The 21,992-nt window shown below is 37.4% G+C and overlaps 1 protein-coding gene across 3 annotated transcripts in view; it reads right to left on the bottom strand.

The window, feature by feature from the left end:
* FHIT (fragile histidine triad diadenosine triphosphatase) overlaps window positions 1-21,992 on the bottom strand; it is a 551,107-nt gene that overhangs the window by 476,432 nt on the left and 52,683 nt on the right. The window lies entirely within an intron of this gene.

Genomic DNA, 21,992 nt, shown 5'->3' with positions numbered 1-21,992 from the left:
CTGAGGTTCAGAGAGCTTCTCCTGCACACATCTCACATTGTTTCAGATGGAAGAAACAGTTGGAATTTCCTTAAACATTGGTCTGCTTTTCAAATCCCTACAGTGACATTGTTCAAGCTGATGCTGCAAACTCAGAATTGAAAACCAGTTGAAACCATCACACCAGGGCCTCATGTTTCCTCTTTGTCCAGGGAATCTTGCTTTGTGAGAAGAGCAGTTCAGTTTGTTGATCCATCTCTCTCCTCTACATCGAAATCGATTACTCTTACCATGTGGAACCCAAAGTAGAGTTTCATAGAAACCATAGCCTAAAAAGCATTCTCCTGTCCTTTAGGAAGACAAAGACCATCTAAAGAAACAACAAGCTTCTTAATGCTCTGCTCATAGTCTACTGCACACGTGCCTCTGGTCTTCCATAAAATCTTCTCTAGACACGTACAATTTTTCACACTAATCAAAAGTTACCTGTCTCACACAAAATCTGAAGAAAACCATGTTAAAATGGTTTCTTAGCAAAATTTGAAGGTATTATGGACATTTTAATGTCTTTGAAGCACCACTTTGTCCATTCTTTTTTTCAAACATCACCACCCCCAATGATAAAATTCATCACATCCTTACTGATAGTCCTCTTGAGAGGAGCTGTTTTTAAAACAATATATATTGAATATCATACATCCATCTTCAAACACCACGTCTATCACTCCTGCCAGTGCCATCCTGTTTTCATATTCATATTATGTCAAGTGAAGAGAATCTCATTCAGAGGGATTCTGATGAAGACACAGGGGGGCATTACAAAGCCAAGAATAAGTTGTTTCCACAGTTTGAAGAATGTTTTCAGACCAGTGCACAGCTATAAGTGATCAGATTTCAGGTTATTATTTATATTTTTATAGAGTCTGTCAGGGCTTTTGTGTTGCTTGACAAATACTTACTGTCTATAAACCAGATGCCTGTAAGAGCTGTATTACTCACAGTCTCTGATCCTGACTTCAAGCCTGCTTAATACAGGAGTCTTCAAAAAGCACATGTTTTGTTACTGTGAAACAATAGTTTGCATTAACCTCCCCCGTCTTTGTAATTCTATAACAAACAAGCCAGCAGAGTCATAAAGAGAAAAGAAACTGTTCCTCCAAGGAAGTGCTTTAATGAAGTAGAAAAAGCATAAACATCTCTGTATGCCTCGTGTGGAACATGGAGATCACACGAAGAAACAATACAAGGCTTGTTCTATGTCCTGTCAGAAAATGGCTGCTACATAAAGCAAAAGTTCTTGCCCTAAGGAATCCTGCGTTTTCTTTGCTGCTTTTTGTTTTCCATCTTGCTTTCCTGCTCGAGTGACACCTCCCAGGCAAGGCAAGTGTCAAGAGGCTTCAAAGTAGTGATCATACAACAACAAACAACGTATCCAGACTGTCAGATGGATTGTGTACATTGGATAGAATTTACAGGGAGAACTTCTCTGTCCATATGTAAACTTCTACTTAGAAGCTAATGAAACTTTCTCTCCAATTTAAAATATCTATTCCATTTTAACTATTACCTGGCTCTTCAGGTGCCTGCTTCAGTCAAGAGAGACTAAGAATCACAGAAACAACTCAATTGGGCAGAAAAAGCGATGCATATTTATTTTAAATTATTTGCGAGCACTTGCAGTACCACAGTGCAATGATTCCTGGCAGACATCACTGGAAATTAATTGCAGCAGATTTTCAGGTCAGCCAATGTAATAAAGTAATATTAGCAATGATATCACAAAACTGTGGGTGAGGTACCTGCACTGCTATGAGGTAACAGCAAAGGAGTTAAAGCTTTTATCACTCAGTGCAAGATTAGGAAGGTCTAAAATACTTTGGTGTGGTCACAAGAGAGACACAGCAGAGTTGCTCTCGGTTCATCTTTTCCTGAATGGCACTGGTGCAACAGAACTACTGTATCTGAAAGAAAGAGAGTCAATGAAAAGGATATGCTTGAAACTATTTGACTATAAAGATCAAGTATGATAGAACCAAGAGAATGGCAGTTTTGTATAGGAAAAAAAAAATCTATATTTGATCTAGTTCAGGTTTCCTTTTGTGTCAGCACTTTAAATAACACAGCAAAGGTGCTGACAATAGTTCTGTTAACATTCTGGGAAAGCTACTAAACTAAATGAGGTTTTTAAGACAGCTTATGTTTAACTAATGGCCTGAACTGGAAACCTAAAACCAAGACTATTCCTACCACATCCCAATTTTCAGTGAATTTGGCCAATATAGAAACAAAGCAATTACGGAAAAGTCTCTCTTCATGTGAAGAAGAAAAAACCCACCAGCAATTCCCAATCTGTCAAGTTTCTCATTCAAAATTCAGAATATTCCCCATTTACTATCAATGCAATTAAAGTGCAGCTATTAAGACCTCAGGAACTTTTTTTCTCCTTCATAAATACTGAAGTTCCTTTAATAGTCACAGTGTAATCTATATTACCACAACTGTTATAAATGCAGATAGGCTGCGAAACATTATTCAAACGAAAATTTGTTGAAGGTGTTACAGAACAGTCACAGTAACAATTATTTGTTCTCATCAGGGAGAAAACAGTAATAGTACTGAATACCCAGGAGCCCAAATGACTGCTTGTGCTAACAGTTGTGCACAATTACCCTTGGCAGCCTTCTTCCTACTTAGCTTTACTTGGACTCACTGCAGTGGAAATTGTGGGTCCCACTACTCCTGCTGAATCATGGTAATAGTCCAGAGAAATAGTCCTGGAAATAGTCCATGGAAATAGTCCTGAGAACAGATTGACAAGGCTGGATCTCAGCTCAGAGCAAATGAAACAACTGGTAGAAGCACTGGAATATCCGTATGCTCAGCACAACTAATCTGTACCTGCATCAACAGCCAGAGCATCATCCCCAGGAGAAACTCCCCAATGCCAGCCTTTGCCAGGGCTTCTCCTACACATTTGCAGTGCATTCTCTGCAGGGCAGGACTGCACTCACAATAAAGCCTTTTCCTACCTGCTTTACTACCCCTGAAAGAGAAGCAGTGCCATGGCCACCAAACAGCCACCTGCAAACTTCCATTCCCTGCAAGGAACCAGCACTGCAGGTGCATTAAACAGCAGCACATCAGCTTTGCTTTACCTGGGGAAACCAAACAGCCCCCAGAAGCACTGGTTAGCAGAGACGTGTAAATTCAACCCTCCAGAGTAAGAAATCATCTCTGATTGTACCACACAGTTCATACACATGTCAAGTACCTGCTTTATTATACCTGAAGGTGCACTAGAGTTGCTTTTCTTATACAGGGGAATATTTACAGATGGTGCTTGATGTTATCTTTTGGCTTTCCCTTGTAAAGGGCTGAGAAATTTACAGGGTGTTTTTTAAACATCAAACTTGTACTCTGTAACGAAGGCAAATAATTTGAAGTTTACCCCCTGGTACAGTGCATGATTTTGTCCAATTCTGTAAGTCATCATTTTCCCTTCTAAAACACTTTGGTCTGTTTTCACTTAATGTGATATTTTATGCTTTCTGTTGAAAATATATTAATTCATCTAATGAATTTCATATATATAAGAGATAATTGATATTTATATTTAGTATAGATATATAATATATAATGAGAGCTTATGTATAGAAACAGTGTATTTTCATTCAGTGTAATAATCAAAATTCAGAAGGATGTGGATAAAAATTAAATAGAAAAGAAAAGCATGTTCGAAATAATAAAGTTACTGCACTTAAAAGCCCTGACCAACAATTGGGTAAAACTGACATAACCACCAAATTTCCAAATGCTAAATAGGATATTGTAGTAGCTCAATAAAATGCAGGCAGTTAAAACATCATAAAATAACTCCACTGTCTTTCAATCCCAAACAAAGAAGCCAAAGTACAGCCAAACCCAGGACAAAACTTTTAACCAACAAATAAGGTTCACTTTTGGCATTTTTTCCTCTTGAAGGAATTCCTGAGCATACTTGCTTATTAGCCCAGAGTAAGGTCCATAAGTCAAAAAACCTCCACATAGTAGTCACATGAACAGGATACCACAGCCACCAATTCTTTTCTCTTAACCACAAGCAGATTACAATTTACAGTATAAGAGATTAAAGACCATTTATTACTTTTCAGGCCATTCTGCCCTTACAAGGCTGTAATTGACTGGTCAGTACATCTTTAATTTGCACACCTCTTCTAAATACTGATTATGTGTGTTCTGCAGACATCTATAAATATATACATCAAAGCTGCTGACTGCCACAGAATATTAACCAGGGTCCACTGTTCTTAGATTCTTTTTAGTTGAAACTCAATGTGTTAGGTCTATAAACAGGTCCACTTAGTCATTTTCTTACAAGCTGTTCATGTAGAAACTATAATGTTCTGTTCTCCCCAGAAGCTTATATACATCACATGGATAATTGCATTTGAAAAGATTAAGCATGAAACACAGGAAACACCGATAAAATTCAAAGTATACCTGAGTCTCACTGGAGATACTGTTATTTCTTACAGAGTAGGTAGGAATGCATGGAGAAAGGGAAAACTACCAGGGAAAAAAACCCAAACCAACAAAAAATACAATTCAAGTTTCAAATAACAAATTCATGTAAGCACTGAGCAAGCATATAAGCCTTTGAATTATACACACTGATCTCAGACACAAAAGTACACCTTAAAGTATTAAACACAAACTACAGTAGAATTAGCCCCATATAGATCCAACAGGCATAAATCTAGTCTCCTAACAGTGCAAAACACTCACACAAATGAGCATTGAGAGAGACTTTCCCCAACTTCTGCTCTCTCGAAGCTGGAAAGTCTTTCCTAAAAATTAGGGTATTCAAGACTACAGCACAGGGTTTTTTAGGGATTGAAGGACTACCCAAGCACCTTGGGAATTTCCTCACTGGAGGTTTCTGAGAGTAATTGAATTACAGAGGCAACGTGACAAATTGTGTCTTGGGAGATTCAGCTGTGCATTGAGGATGGCAGCAGATCAACATCCTTGGAAATTTAACTCAACAAGTCCGTGGCTGACTCGATCTGTTGTGCAGCAATAATCATGCTCTGAGCAGATGTTTGGACCAGCTGAAATACGGAAGAGTCCTTTCCAAGCAAGAGGCTGCCCACCAGGCTGTGGAATCTCCCAGTCCTGGAGATTTTTAACATCCAATGGACAAGGCTTTAGAGAATCTAAATCAGAGTCAAAGTCAGCTCTACCCTGAGTAGGAGTTGGACTAAGACCAAAGTATAAAAGAAGCTCATTATTATAATCTTTGAGATGCCACTGAACCTGGTTTGTCCCTGGTACGCTCACAGATGTGCCACCTCAATACCTGTTGGTTACACAAAGCCTACATTGCCTAAGCTGGAAGTGAGAGATGAGATTCAACCTACAGAATGTGAACCTTCTGTCTGAAGTTACCCAGCTCCTCACTGTCAGAGGCCAGAAAGAAAAGGTCTCCCAATGCCCCAAATTCTCTTTATCATACAGTACACTAATATAAAATTACTAAATATATTTAACTATTAATTTTCTGTTTCATTAGGTAATAAACAGTGTAGAAAAAGATCGCAGCTACTTTAAGACTGCATGATTGCTTTGTAAAATCAGTTAGAAACTGAAAAAAATGAAATTTCATAGTATTTATATTGAAGGACCCAGATCTTCGACAGTTTTGAACTTCACTTCAGAAGTCATTCTTTAAACAAGTAGTGGCAATACAACACTACTTACACTTACAGTAAACTCCACTACTTGGCCACTTATCTCAGCAGAGCTGCATTGGTGCCAGCATCTGAAGAGCAAATGTTCTCAGTGATCAACACCCCTGACCCAGCATCTCATCATGCCAGTAATAGAGCAATAACAGTAATTTAATAATGTGTGCAATGTCCAGCCAGCAGATGCAAGCACAGAGAATAAGCAAGAGTTTCAATACAAGCAAAATGGCAGCGTTGCAATAACTAATAAAATGTCTTTTCCTCTCCATTTCTGGTACAGTATGCAGGGTTAATTCTGAGGCCAGAGATTAGAAAGATCATTCAAACACTGAATTAATTTAACAATGAGGTTGTAAGACTTTGAAAGAGAGAAAGACAAAATTTCTAAACACAAAGATTCATCCTTTTCACCTACCTGGCTCCAGCAGATAAATCAGTTTAACACTCATGACTTAACACGTACGGGGCACTTCACACACCATAAACAAAAAATAGAATCAACTTCTTTTGGCACAGAAACAAATTAGAAGCACCCAGAAATTTTCAATGCCTAAATAAACACTACTCAATCGAGTTTAGAACTCACACCAGAAAGATTAGAAAAAACTCTTTTGAGGGAAAAATTGTTCCTCACTTTTCACTTTTCTGTCTGTGCTACAACTGCACTGTAAATCTTTCTCTTTTTAACCAATTCTGTGTTCTTTTAAAAAATGGAAAAAGGGTTAAAGGTTCCATTAAAATGAAACTCTTTGTCTTCACTGCAGCTTATCATCACCACACTCTACAGTCTCTGAATTTTCTGTATCTCTAAATTATGACAACACTAACTCCGTTCACTAAATGCAGCATAACAGGAACAATTTTCTAAAACTGTTACTGACTTTTTTGTATATGTAATGTTTCATATGAGCCACTTGTTTTGAAGAAATTACCTCTTTTCCAATCATGTTAACCATTATCTGTTCTGACACCCATTTAACTGGCAAGGATTCAGCCACTCGTTCTAAATACTCCATTTGCTATGTATTAATCATTTAAATGGTTTTTGCTGTCTCCTATCCGAGACACACTTTAGGGCAACTACCACGTTTTTTTTTTCCACTTACACCTCATTGAGAAAAAATTGTGATAGAACACAATACTTTTTGAAACTAATAACAAAGTGTCATTTGAAACAATTCATTAAACTTGCAAAACATGCATCGTATCCTCCCTGTTGAGCCAGTATCTATATAAAGGACAGTAAATCCAATTTAAAACACAACTTCTAATAAAATTCAAGCATTGAAGTTCTTAATACGGTAGCTGACAGTGTTCACAAAATACAGAGGGCAGTGTGTACCTTATTTGATTGTCAGAGTAGCTCACCTAATTAATTAGGTTTAAAATTAATTTGGGTATAAGAACATGCAATTTTTCCACATATTACATTAACTCATTTCGTGGGAATATTGCAGGCAAACATTTCCTGAGCCCAGTTCAGTAGTCATTGTTACCAGCAAAACACTCGTGGAATTCAGGGGCCACACGAGCACATAACACACGAACCCAGACGAAATTTTACAGGCTGGAAAAAGTAAAGAGACTCAAAATACATTGTAAAACACATGAAGCTGGATATTTGGGAACCCATAATAAAATAACAAACACTCATCAATTGCAAACAGCAGAAGAAATGCAAGACCAGGATTTATTACAGGACAATGCTGAGCTGTTGTGGTACACTCATGAGAAAGGATTTATGAACCTCAGAAGGCATGAAAATCCCTGACCTGTTAATACCAGGTCCATCAGTGACATGAAATCAGGGCTTTAACATCCAATCCTGGGCACATACATTGAAGAAAAAGTGAATAATCTGAGAAAAGCTGTTCAGGTGATTGGATGAGCAGAGGATCTCACAGCTTCCAGCTTCAAAGTACAACATTGAAGCAACAAGTTCACACACACAAACAGTTTATCAGAAGTATTTTCATATTTGCAGAGATAATCTCCAAGTTTGGTAGCACCTACTACAGGTCATCCTTCTCTATTTAAGGGAATCTCTTTGTAGAAGAAAACCAACGCACTCCACTCCTGGATATTTTCTGACAGTTTTTGTCTTCCCCCTACTCCCAAATTTATTTTTTTCCCCAGAGGGTTCTGTTGGGAATGGCAAAGAGAGATCTCGGCAAGAAAACTGAAATAACTGCATAACCTAACTCATAACCCAGAACTAAAATGTTATCATGAACGTGCCCAGACATGTTATTTCCACTACTAAAATCAATCTGCATTATGTTTCATTACCTTGGTTTTGCTAATGCAAATACTCAGTTAAGAGCACTGCTGATGGTGGTGATGATCATTTTGCACAAAATTAATCTCGAGGGGCCTCAGAGTACTGCAGATTTACCAGAGTGAACACCTATCCCATTATGCCCAGCATTATTAATTTAAGCACTTACTCTTACAGACAAATTTTACTTGTGACAAGTGTTTTAAGTCTGGCATCTTTTAAAAAACCACAAGAAATCACATTCAAACGCTGTTTCCAATAAAGGTAGGAGCACAAAGTTTACATGTGTATTTGACAGTTTTGTAAGTATTCAGAAAATCATACAGGTATGAGTTGGACAGTGCAAAAAGCAAACCAGCACTTGTGTTTCTTTTTCTACAGAAAGCAGTTTGGAGTAATTCTTTTTTGTTCCTTCTTTTTTCAGCACTCCAACTCAATCTTGGCTTCTTTGGAAGGATCTATCAATCCAATGTGTCTGTGTTATAGCCCACAGGTCCCACAGGTTATAGCCATTACAGAAGGGACAACCAACCTGAAAGACCAGGGTTACACCTGTTTGACAGAAGACAACAATCCTTTGATTACAGTAAAGTAGACCCAACTTGCCAAAACCAGAGGGGCTTGCACTCTGTGTTACCATGGCAGGTCATGTCCCCAAACCCCTGGGCAGACCCAGCTTTGTTTCAGTCCCCTGTGTTCCACCAGCACTGAGCTGCAAACCCATTGCTTCAGAACCCAGATCCTACGGAAGGCAGACTGTGGGAACTGGCTCCACCTCTGCACTTCCCCCTGGCTTTTCCAATGTCATGCCCTGTAATCAGCTCCAGCCTCTCATTTTTGGCAAAGCTGAGGGTCAGGACTCAAGGAAGATGAGAAGACACTGCCAACTCAGGTGATTTCCAAGGTGCTTTCCAAGGGTCGCTGCTTTGCTCCCTATTTCAGCCTTCCCTGTAAGGCTGATCTCGCAGCAAACCCATGAGCATTCTTCATTGGAATGGGGAAGCACAACAATCCTCTGTTTATTACATTCATTTCTCCATTATTCACCACATAAAGACACGGTACAGGAAGAATACATAGACTTAACCAAGCAATAAGATAATGTTAAGGACTTCAGACTCCTTCAAATAACCATAAATTTTTGAGCTATTTTGAGATAGCTCAATTCCTGTTCCAAAAGAAAGAGAATGCCCCTTCCTCAGCATGCAGTACAGTTCAAATCTTTTCAGCTTTGCTAGAGTTATTCCTGTTTTCTTTTGTTGTTCTTCAAATTATTACAAAAATATCACTTCAGGATCCAGCTATTGGCACTACAGTATTTCAGCTTCCACCCTTGCTGCTGTAGCTGAGCACGTTCCACATTCCAATCAACAGTACAAGTAGTCAAGCAACTAATGTGAAAACACAACTTCTGTTTTTCCTGTTAAAAACATGAACCCTTACATCCATAACACTTACAGAACCTGAACAAGTCATTCTTATAACTTTTCTGAAGTTTTTAAATATTGACTACATTAACTAATTAGTTTGACATTAACTAAATTTATCTACTGACCAAAGAGAGAGAAACTGGCATTGGGAAATGATTAGTTTGGAGGTTAAATTAATTAAAAATAGTACAGTAGGGTCAGAATTTAATCTCATACTTCTTACGAGACCATGGAATCACTCACAGCTGCAGCAACTTGTGATAAATCCATGGAGAGATTTCATGATGGGAGTGGAATTAATTTGTGTCACCCCTAAGAGTGTATGTGCTCACTCAACAGTACCTATATTAAACAATATCAAAAATTTACAAATGGGACAAACCAAATGGACCCATTGTTTGAGCTAGCACATGATACATCTCCTTCAATATCAAGATACAATGATTTGCCTCAATAAAATTCAGGGGATCACAGCAGTAGCCAGAAAGACTAGAACATTCTTTGCAGTCTGTTTACCTGCGTGAACACACTTGTGTAAAGCAACACACAAGGGCAGTGAAGAGCCACAGACAATACACTGCCAAAATCAACAACCCCCCCCAAAACCAGTGACCACACCACTTCTGGAAACTACTGTCAGCTCATCAGTGTAACAGAAGAGGGACCTCTGGGCCTGAATGAAGAGAGCAGCAATGGGATTCACAAACAAATTCTGTGGCACAGCAAGAGACAGAGAAGAATGAGAGGATGGAAGGATGAGCCACTCCAGCTGCAGGGAGTCAGGCTCCTGCAGCAACCACTGATTTCTCCACTCAGTTCTTTTCTGGAGCTTAATACAAGACACACTGAATACATGAGCCTTCTACTACAGTAAGGCTCTAACTAGCCAAGCAACTGGGCTGTTTTGAACAGAAGATGAAAAAAAAATGCAGCTTGAAAGATTCTTTTGTTATTTCCTCCTGACAACAGCAGGCTGATGACAGAACCCATCTCTCCTTTGAGGTGCACTGCACTCTATGCCCACAACTGAAACCAAGAGCTGTTTCTGCAGCTTAAATGCAGAGAATCCAAATGGCTTTAAATTTACTATTGGAAGAACTAGAGACAAGGTAGTTGTGGCAGCAAAGTTTCCAGCAGGCACTGTACAATTCCTCCCAGAAGCTCAGTACTCACATTAAGCAGACCATCTGTAAAAGGGAGATAATATTTTGTCCTGCTTTTGCTATTATTGGCAAGGTATCTCCTGTGTGTGAGCAGAAACTCGCACTGCAGCTTCTGACAGGAGTGCCATTCGCTAGGTGGTAGTGTCAAACAAATAATAGCCATGCTAATAACTAGAAGGAACTACTAAGATGAATCAATATAAAAAGAAATTACATTGCTTATGTAAAACATTATCGTCTATTCACTGAAAAGTCACAAAGCACAGAATACAACTGATCTGGCAACAGGGCTAAATTGTTATTGATTTGCATTGAGAATTTTTCCCTCCCTGACATTTCTAGAATTTTTATATAATTGTATATTAAGGCTCAAAGCGAAGATGAAGTCTATTATAAATCCCACACATCTGCTGAGATATGCCATTGTGAAATTAACTGTCCTGAAACATACATTTAGAACACATGAAAGCAATTCAATTTCCCAATATTAACTCTCCTTACATCAATACCTGAACTTAAGATACTTCGCGTTCTTGTTCACGTTGTAGAACAAAACCCAGACTCTCTTTTCTGTGGGGTCACAACAAAGCAGCAAAACTAGTATTTTTTTAACAGCTGTTCAAAAGAACAGGTTCAGCTGAGAAGGTTAAAGTTTAAGTGGCTGAATAAATCTGACTTACCTTCTAAATAAATGTATGATGTCATCAAAGCTTTGAAGTACAAGTCATGAAAATCTGATGATTAAATCTAAGTTTTTATTACTGTTAACATCATTCCTTTTTTTTTATATAATCCATTTAAGGCTGTTTTAACAAGGATTTTGGTGTACAAGACAGAATTTTAACAGGCAGTACAGACTACTAGCTTAGGTATAGCTACTCAGGACCCACAAGTACAGCACTGATCAATTTGAGATGCAGCAGCTCTGAAAATGATACCTCTGCACGGACCATGAGCACACAAACTGTAAATATGCACAAAGTCACAGCAATGAGGGGACTCTGGTGTGTGTTACATACACTCCATTATGATGGAGGTATCAAGAGGTTTGTTTCCAACAAAATTCATTGCAATTAAAAAAACCTCTTACAATTATTTTTCTCCCATGCTGGTGTAATTTCCTGTTGAAATGAAAATTACTGTGTGATACCAAATGATATCTGAATATTTGAGAGAATTTGAGAGATCCATTATACCTGTTTTTTTGTCTCACTGACATCTTTAGCTTCACAGAAGCCATCCTCAAAACTCAACAGTGATCTAACGCTACTGAATATAAACACAACTGGTTTTTTTTTTGGTGAAGGAATTTAACATTTAAGCCTCACAAACCAGCAAGCTACTTCCTGATTACTCTCCTGAAATCCTTATCACTAAACAAATTTATCATGTCTTTTGTCCTTCACTATTAATCTCATACTCCCACACAAGGAATTAATCAGAGAGCAACAAACCAGTACCCATGTTATCATATTAATGACATTCTTTATTAACGAGAAAAGAATCTATTTATCAAAGTTCAAGCTTCAGGTTTTTACAAGCAGCTGACAGGACAGTTGTGGGTCCAGCTTCAGAAACAGACCACACTGAAAGGGCTCAGAAAAAAATTTACTTTGATTGTTATCTGATAATTTTCCTGCTCATCTGGACAATTTTACACTTGTGCTACCATCTAGCCTTGCCATCTATTTGCTCTGCAACACTCTACCTGCTGTAAAACATTCATTAAAACTCACTCCAATGAGAAGAGGAACTAATGCCCCACACCAGCACAGAGGCCAAGGCCTGGTGCACACAGGCCACAGCTTGGCAAGACAGAAAAATTAAATTAACATTACAGAACAGGACAGAGCACAAACTAGGTCAAAGCAAACAATGAGGCATTCAGGGCACAGCAAAGCACAGATAAAGAAAAAAATGGCTAAGAATATTGGGTTTGGTTTGTGGTGGGCTTTCTTAATAATCAGTATTTTTGGTTAAAGTTCAATACATCTTTTCCCCCAACTGTTTTTAAACAAAGGCAAAAATCAAGTCATACACTGAAAACATTACAAATTATATTTCTTACACCCCCTCTACAAAATCTCTAAATTAAAACACAGAAAGAATTGAATACCATATGCTGCAAAGGTCTTATATTTTTATCTGATACTTCACTTGATACTCAAGGAGAAAATTGTGTGCTGCTTTGAAGATGCTCCTAAATTAAATTTCCTTGTTCAAATTAGAAACTTTGACATTTAAAATGAATTTTAATAGGGTAATAAACTCGGATATTCATAACTCCATCCAAGATATGAGGCATCTCTGACCTACTGACAGCTTCCACTGAATGAAACTCATCATTAAACACTCCTGAGGCAGCACACCAACAGACACTTCAGAGTGACTTATTTCAGCAATAAAGACAAATAGGGAAAAAAAAAAAAAGCAGTTCAGCCTGTTGTTAGAACGATCTTTACAAGGACTTAAAGAACACTTCACAACATTGTGTGATTAGTAGGATGCAATATTTAGTATTTTCCTTTAACACTGAATAGCCAAAGTTTTTAAAATATTTTCATTCTTTAAAAATAAACTCCATTTCATCTTCTTTCTTCGAGAGTAAAGGGTGAAAGTTGACCTCAACCTGGCCAAGTGCTCAGAAACCAGGAAGTAACTGGAACGCACACACAAAAAAAAAAAAAAATTGGAGCTTGACTTCTTAAGAGATGTTTTTCATATAATTCATCTGCAAATCACAGAATTCCATATTCAGTATTTCTCACCAAGCCATGCAATATAAACACAAAGCTTTAACATTGCTTTCTAAAAAAAACAGCTATAACCTGACACTTTTTGTCATTAGGGTCCCCTTACTGAGCCCGAATTCTACAGTGCACTCAAACCAAATGTTTGCACTGTGGCTTTGTCTCATCTGCTGTTAAGGGATCCTGATGCAAGAAATTTTCAGAATCATCTTCACCTCAAAATCTGAACTATTACAAATCAGGAAGACTGATTTGTTTGGCTACTGAGCTCTCTCCCTCACCATCCTGCCTGGCGGGGGGCTACAAAGCTCACCTAGATATCCCTCCTACAGCCTCTGAGTACAAACCAGGTATTCAAATCCCCTAGAGGTGATGAGAGATGGACATAAAAGGAAGTATGAAATGCATGTTACGTGATTTTATGGATTGTACATAATCTAGAGTTAACATTCCCCACATTTTTATCTAATATTTACTACAATTTTAGTCAGGATTAAACACAGGCATTTTTAAACTATTCTTACAGAACGTTCCACATCAAGGAATGTGGAAAATACAAAGCAACACCACAGAACTGAAATAATCCAACCAACTGCAGTAGTAACACAATTTTCACAGGAAATAATCCATAAATGATGCTCAATTTTTTTAATTCCTTTTTTTAGTTCATGTTCTCACTTACTTGACTATCCATTTAATAAAAGCAATCACTCCACTTCTTTTATTTCAGTAAGTCAAGTAGAAGGGAGGTCTCCATGAGTACTATACACCAGTGTAGTCTGGTTTTACTAGAACTATAATAAAAAAGAGGTTTTACAGTCAATTGGTCCATAGGCAGCCCCCAGGTCTGTTGCCCAGCCTAGGAAAGACTCTGCCTTCATCCCCATTCCAGCACAAATATTAAGTTGCTTCAGCTCCACTGATCTGTACCAGTAACGGAGGAAGATTCCTGAAACTATTAAATCTCTCACTGATCAGATGAGACAGGTTGGTAGAGATTTACTTGGTTTAGAAACTGAATTAATTTTCTGCTTTACCAAAACTGGATTTAAGCAAACAGCCCCAACAGTTTGTTTTAATGGAACACTATAGCACTGTGAGATGGTGCAACAGTATCTTCCAGTTCAAAAAAAATAGGATTAAGGAAGTAAAAATGTTCTAAGAGAACAGACCACAAGTTTCCTTTGCAAAAAAGCTCAAAGCAACTGTACACCAAATCAATTAATCAGAGTGTGCACCTTGTCCAGATGGCAGTTTACCATTCCCACTGCCATACTTGGAGGGGACACTGCACTCCATGTACAATACACATTGCATTTGATGGGACTTCTTAAAGGTCAGGGGTTTATTTATGGAAGTGATTCAGTGCTGGTTACTGAGCTACTGGTCAAATGTAAAACTGATTCAGCTCATTCAATGAGCCATAATCCGATTATAAAAGCAAATACGGAAACTACTTGCGCCAGACTTACTGTGGAAGGGATGTAACACATAGTGAATTTAGCTACAGTCAGAAAAAGGCTGGGATAACACAAGAAATGGAATATGTATTTCTGCAGGTATCAATACAGCAGTTAACACAACAATTGTGTTACAAGATTAGTTCTTAAAAACTGAGATTCAAAACGTAACTTGAAAAAGGATTAAGCAAACGAATTGTCTGTAAAACATTTCTAGATGTCGGCTCTGTGGGTGACCATGAAAGGGAACGGTGTTCCACACATGCAGGTCTTTGACTGAAGTTCAAGCTGTGCACGTTTTTCAACAATCTCTATGAAATGAGATTTTGAGATAAAAGCCAGACTCTTAAATAACTAAGTTCCAGAATAAGCATCAAGACTGTAGCAAGAAAGGAACTGAAAAGCCTTTACTTAGGCTTGGCACCAAGTATTCCAGTGGGCCATAACACTATTTATGCTTTGACTGTCTGTCAGTAGGATAGGGTAAGACAGGTTAAAACAGATCTGAACCAGTCAAACCTACAAACAACCAGACCACAGACCAGTTACACAAGATTAGAAAACCACCATTAGGAAATGAATGGCTGCAACCCCCCTGGCCAGCTGCAGATAAACAGTGACCCTAAATATACAAACAGGGCATCCTCAGCTGTCAAGACAGGAATCATCTGGTCAAAAGTTGTCCTGATAACACCTGCATTAGCATCAATCATGGATCAGAATGCTCCTTCCAACTCACCTAATTCAATGTGGTCTATTAATTGCACTACAGATCAACAGATTCTGACAAAGCAACAGCAGTCTGGGCTCTTGAATTAATAAGAATTGTTGTCTACATATTGATAACTTCACGTTCCCAAGTTCACTTCCAAAACAGATGTGAGAGAGTCAGATACTATGGAAACACAAGTATAAAAATACAAACGTGCACACACATGTGTCGTGAATAATAGATATGCCACACCAGTAACAGTGAGGAATTCAGAATGCATTACACAAAAAAATTCAAAAGACAATACTGAAGGCAAATGTAAACTATCTAAACATTTCTAAATTACTAAAATAGGTATATCATGGTCTATGTCAGTAAAAATGTCAGAAAGGCTTAGATCCCACAATCAGAATAACTTTCATGAGTTTGACTCAAACACTTGCATAGGTTGAGTTTGCAATTAAACATCTTCTGGCAAACCACCAAATCCCCAGTAGAAGGCAGAGAAATATAAGGAGACATGATACTTATTTTGAAGGCAATATCAGAAAGAAATTTGGAACACAGCACAGATGCAGGTGCATTAATATTAATACTAGTTCACAGAATCAAGCCTTTATCAAATTTTACATTGGCTAGATAAAATGAGTTTTTAATGAGAAGTTATTTCTCAGTTTTGCGTCTTTTAACCGAGTATAAACACTCCTAAGGTATCAATACTTATAACACTGCAGGGTAGCTGTCTCTTCATTTGACCAAAAAGCAGAACAATATGAAAAACACATATTCAAATGAAGATTATCTAAAAATAACATTAAGAAGTTTTATCACAGGTGCCCTCATTTCTGGTGCACCATGAAAGCTGATTTTCAAGCAAATGACATGAACTTTAAGAGACAGAGAGCAGCAGAAACACTGCACCATTCCCACTGTGCTGAACACCCACAAGGACACGGGGCAGAACATCAGAACTACACTGGGAAAGCTGCTTCAAAATAAACAGGATTAGCTGATTTAAAAATTAGGATTACAAATGTGGATGTATTCTCGAAACTAAGAAAGAGGGGAAACATTTAAAAATCAAAAATCTGCCCACTTCGCTAAGAAAACAAAATTTTTAATTTGCATTCATAGATGTTAAACCAAGAAACCAACAATTAAAGACACGAACACTGATACTTGTTTCTATCCAGTTAGCTACCTTTTTTAATAGATATTTAATTTAAAACTGAACCATAAAGAAGACAAAAATAGCACTGTTATATGTACATGCAAAGAAAAAAAAGCAGGTACATGCAGCATAATTTTACAACATCTGACTCTTGTTGTGAATTATCTAATCAGATGAGTGATTTCGTCCTTGGTATTCCAATTTTTTATTGCCAAATAATATCTGAATTTGAAGAACTGCAAAATAAACTAAAACAAATGCTATTTTATAAACCATACCAATGGATAAAATGGAATTTCCAGACTTCCATAATTCTCAACTTCTTTGTTTCTAGCATTGTGTTTCATGAAAAGCCTCTTTCTGTTAAAAGTTCTGTCAATTTAGGAAATTCTCATCTTGGCTAAACCTTGCCTTTGGGGTGCAGTAGTATTATTTATTATTTTTATTCTCATCATCATCAACCTAATCAGGAAGTAAGCTTTGGGGATTCTAAATCTTTTAGAAATGCTACAATTATTTGCAATTTTTCAGTAAGCACTAAATACCAAAAATAGCACCCGTACTCGGCTAAGTTGAATTACCTATTTACCACTCACCAAAGCAAAATAATAAACATCATGTAAGGTTCACTGGAAAAGCCAACACAAGAGACTGAAGATCCAGAGACCTTTTATATTTTCAAAGCACCAATTTGACATGCACAAGGTTGAGAAAACTGGTTAGAAAAAGACAGAGTTTTCTAAATTGGGAAAAGAAGTTTGTGTTAAATTTTTATTGAAGTAATTGGACTTTAATGGCCAACCTATGTAATATTCTGTAAATCAGCAGTAGAACCTGGCAACAAGAACATAATAGCACAGGGATTTCACACCATCATCTTGCTAATTGAAAGGGCCTGACCTCCTCAGGGTCATGCACTGCAAGTCAGAATGGTAACACTGCAAATTATCACTGCTCTGCAGGTGCCAGTGTCTCCTACCTGTAAAGGGAATGTAACCAAGCACGTTACTCTATGCTGCTTAAAAAATTAATTTTTTCCCATTCTACCCGGTTTTTTAAAAAGCTTTAGAAAGAGAAAAACTTAAGGTAAGTGGGTTTTTTGCCCATAAATCACAGTTTTCAGTCATTTAAAAAAATTAATACGCTGTTCCATGTATGGTTCATATTGATATTTAAGTTAGTTCTGGAGCTTTTGGGAGATGACAAATGAGAAGTTTGAAAGCAGTGATGTACATACACAGCGTTGACCCAACGTTCCAAACTGCAGAAAATGAGCCAAGCTAAAAACCTCACCTATATAAGAAAGGGTAAGAAAAGAATCACATGACATATGTACCTCGACACGTAGTTTTAGGACAGTCAATGCCTAAGATTTCTTCTCCATTTTTGAAAGACAGAATTCCAAATATGCAAGCAAAACGATGTGACTCCTGGGAGTAAACTTTCAGTTCCCTGTAAGTACTTTCATCTGATAAAGGTATATCCAGCATATGTATGTACTGAAAATTCTACACTGCTGTTCTTGGCATTTAATTAGGGGTAAAAGAAAATGTGCAAGACTAGAATCTTAAGTGTTGGTTTAATAACCTTTATACAGCTCATTTCTGAATGATCTTCTTCCTCTCTGGAGAGGCTTCTAATGTCAAACACTGGTATTAAGGTGAGTCGTGGTTACTGAAGAAGCACAGAGAAGGCACATGACAAAATTATTAATTATAGAGAGGGGAAGGAGGACGAATATTCTTTTTACTCCATAAATGTCTTTGTAAAACAGAATATTTAATACTGAAGTCAAATAGTTTCAGAAGTCAATAGCCATTAAAGTCTTACTGGTGTCAATAGCAGTTGGGGATTTAAGAATGTCATTTAAAAACTGTTGCAAATGTGATTTTTAGAAGGCATTGGAGATTCTTGAGAAGGCAAAATGATTTAACTTTTTTTAACTTGGAAATTGGGCAACTATTCTATATCTAAGACATATGGTGAGTTAAACAGCTTCAATACAGTAATTTGAAGCACACTCATTCATATTACTGACTGTTATTGTTCGCTTCTCAGCTTCCTTCCTTTCACAGTAGAGGTTAACAATTGCACCAAGGCCAACAGAAGAGGTGATCAGCATTATTTTCTGCTAAATTGAAACCCAACACTTCATATTCTAACACCAAGAGGTGTATATTTTAAAAATACCTTAAAGCAACAGTACGGGACGAGTTTGGGGTTGGTTGTTTGGATTTGTTGGAGTTTTTTTGAGGGAGGAAGGAGGAAAAAAAAAAAAAAGGAGAATTGTGGTTATACTGTAATTCATTTTATTTTTACTAAATTACCAGATTTATGCAAACTTAAGAGTATTTGTTTATGCTTTTTTATTTTGTATCTTGCACAACCTTCCCGTGTTATAGAATAAGCATAAAACAACTCCTTTAAAAACGTATTTCTGCAGGTGACATTAAATTATTGTGCAGTACCTTATAATGATGACAATATACAAAGTAACCAAAAGCTAAATCAAATAGTGACAGTTCAAGAACATTAAATTCATGAACACCATCCAGGCTAAAGCCATTGAAGCCTCTTTCTTCCCCTGAAAGCTCTTAAATGCTGAGCACTCTATGTTTGTGCTTATAATCCCAGTGGACCGTGAGTAGAAAAAAAAGAGTATTTAAAATAAAGACCTTTGCATGAATTCTAATACTTTTTATGTTCCAGAACAATTGCTACCATCATGCTCACCTGCTTTAAGCCAATTCAAACAAAACAATTTCTAAGTTGAAAGACTCTTAATAGTGTTGAAAACCTCTTCCTCCCATTCCCTCTCCATCCCCTCTCCCCAAGATTAGGACACTCTGACACGTATTTCAGTGGGCTCTCACCTATGTACCACTATATGTAAATGTAACCTATAAAAAGCAAACTTCTGTGGAACTTCACTATTTCACAGGAAAAGCAGAACTTAAAGAAGTCTTTTAGTTTTTTTCCTCAGGAGTTCTTAGTGGTTTTGCACATTTGGAGCTACACAATTTCTAGGTATAATTTAACAAAGTAACACTAACTAGCAAGTATTCTAAACATAAAGTGCAAGAGTATTTTGTTTATAAATACAAGTGCAAACTTGTATTTATACAACTGAGAGGCAAAGCCTTTTTCAGAACATCAATAAATCCATACTTCTTCGTTACATTTTTGCTTTATTACAGCAAAATTGTTTTCCCAAAATTTGAGGGTTATTCTCTTCTCCCATTTTATCACCTGTCCAGAAGAAAACATAGAATATTATACAAGAAAAAATGATTAGAAAATGCACCAGACAATGCAATAATATTATTGCTAGAATAAGAAACCATTTCATGTTTTGCTGTTCTTCCCTTGCTCTAAGGGTAAAGGAGCCTGATAAGTCTCCCCATGAATTTAAGAGCACAACAGGCATAATTGAAATCACACTACTTTTCAGCAGCTGAGATTCTTTTACATTTTATTGCAATATCAGCCACAGAAACACGTCCTTGGCAAACAGTGTGGTTTCTTATAAAGCAGTGCTCTGCTGCAGGAACTCCAGCCCAGTTTGCCTCCCGTTTTTCCCTCTCAAGCAGTTCTGTATCATTGCACAGAGATTGGCACAGCACAGCTGGGTACAGAAACATTCATTGCCTGCAGGCAACAAGTGTCTCCTGCCTGCTTTTCTTCAGCACACCTTGGTGGCTCTAAAAGCATTCCTGTTCTCTTCCCGGCAAATTTGCTCACAGAACTCACACAACTTCAGCAGCTCTCCCAGTTGCTGCATAATCCTCCACAGAGGAAAGTCCCACACTGAGGAAGACCCACCTTTTCCAAGTAAGTGAAGGTCAGCCAGGTGTGACTTGCTTTTCCTACCTTGTTTATCCAAAAGACAAAAGGAGCAATGCCAACATTAACAACCCAAGTCCAAATGCAGAGCCTGCCAATACTTCTGAGTGTTTCTCAAGGTTGTCCCAAGTTGAGGAAATAACTTCTGCACAGCAAACAAGTATCTCTAAAAGTAATGAAACACAGCAGCAGATATCAGTTTGCTTTTGTTTTTCATAGGGCTACAGTGCCTATGATTTTAATGACTGGAGAAAAATAAAGCCGTTGTTCCTATAAACCTTTCAAAAAATGAAATATTTCTTCACAAAACTATATATATCATCTCCATTGCCAACTATAACAAGTCCATCTTTTAAGCAAATTTACAGTTCAAATTAAATCCTTTTAACCAAATGTAAAGCCAAATAAATTCTGAAACAACTGAGATATTAATCACACCCTACATTTCCTAAAATCACACCTTTTAACAGAAGTTCCAGATTCAGCTGAAGTGGTGCTGTCCTCAGGAACACAGTTTCATTTGCTACAAGTTCATGAAAACTATAACACCATTTTAACTAACAAAAGGAAAATGGAATAAAAAGACAGCAACATCCCTAAACCTTAGAGCAACAAAGAAGCACAAACTTTAGCCAAAGGTTTTCAGGTCAACGCTGACCTCTTGCTTTGTATTTCCTCTTCCCCATCTTGTGTGTCTTCCCTAGTCACCAGCTAGTTTTGACCACCCATTTATCCATTATTTTGTAATTTCTTTCCTTAGAATGGACCTGACTGTGCCTCCCCTTCCATAATTCTCAGGGGTATCAAGTACAAATTCTTTAGCTCCTGTCATAGTTAACACATGAAATGTTTGATTCTTCTCACCTGTAAAAACACACACGCAGAACATTGATTATTTTTTTAATATTAATCTTGAGACAAAACCAATGTTTTCTGCCCTACTAGAGTTCCACCCCAGGAAGAGTTCATCATCCCTGCACTCTATATTTTATCATATCCCCTCTATCAAACACGTTTCTTTTGTAGCTTCAAGTACAAACCTTCAGCCTAGAACTTCCTCCACACTCCTTATCATCTCTTGTTCCCAGTTATCCCTCTTATTTTCTACAGCTTCCTGTCCCCTGGCTCTCTGCTCTTACACAATGTCTATGTTTAAAAACTTTTATTTTCATCCTAAAGACTTAACAAGTCTCCTCCACTGCCCCTTTGAAGGTATAATCTGATCTTTCATTAAGTGAACTCTTTTTCTGGCTCCCTTTGTGTGATAGCAATCACTTCTGACCTTATCACCAGGAGACAGTTTGTTGTTGAGGCTGTTGGTTTGTTGGGGGGTTTTTTTGAATATAAATACAAATATTACAGTGAGAAAAGTTGTTTTTCCTCTAATGACAGAGCAAAACCATGGTTTGGTTTATTGGCTTCCTTTTTATTCAAATTACTTTTAATGCTGAAACAGGAC

The sequence above is a fragment of the Chiroxiphia lanceolata genome, chromosome 11 (assembly GCF_009829145.1).
Source record: "Chiroxiphia lanceolata isolate bChiLan1 chromosome 11, bChiLan1.pri, whole genome shotgun sequence".
NCBI lineage: Eukaryota > Metazoa > Chordata > Aves > Passeriformes > Pipridae > Chiroxiphia > Chiroxiphia lanceolata.
The sequence above is the reverse complement of the archived record's forward strand: the minus strand, read 5'-3'. Positions and strand labels throughout refer to the sequence as shown.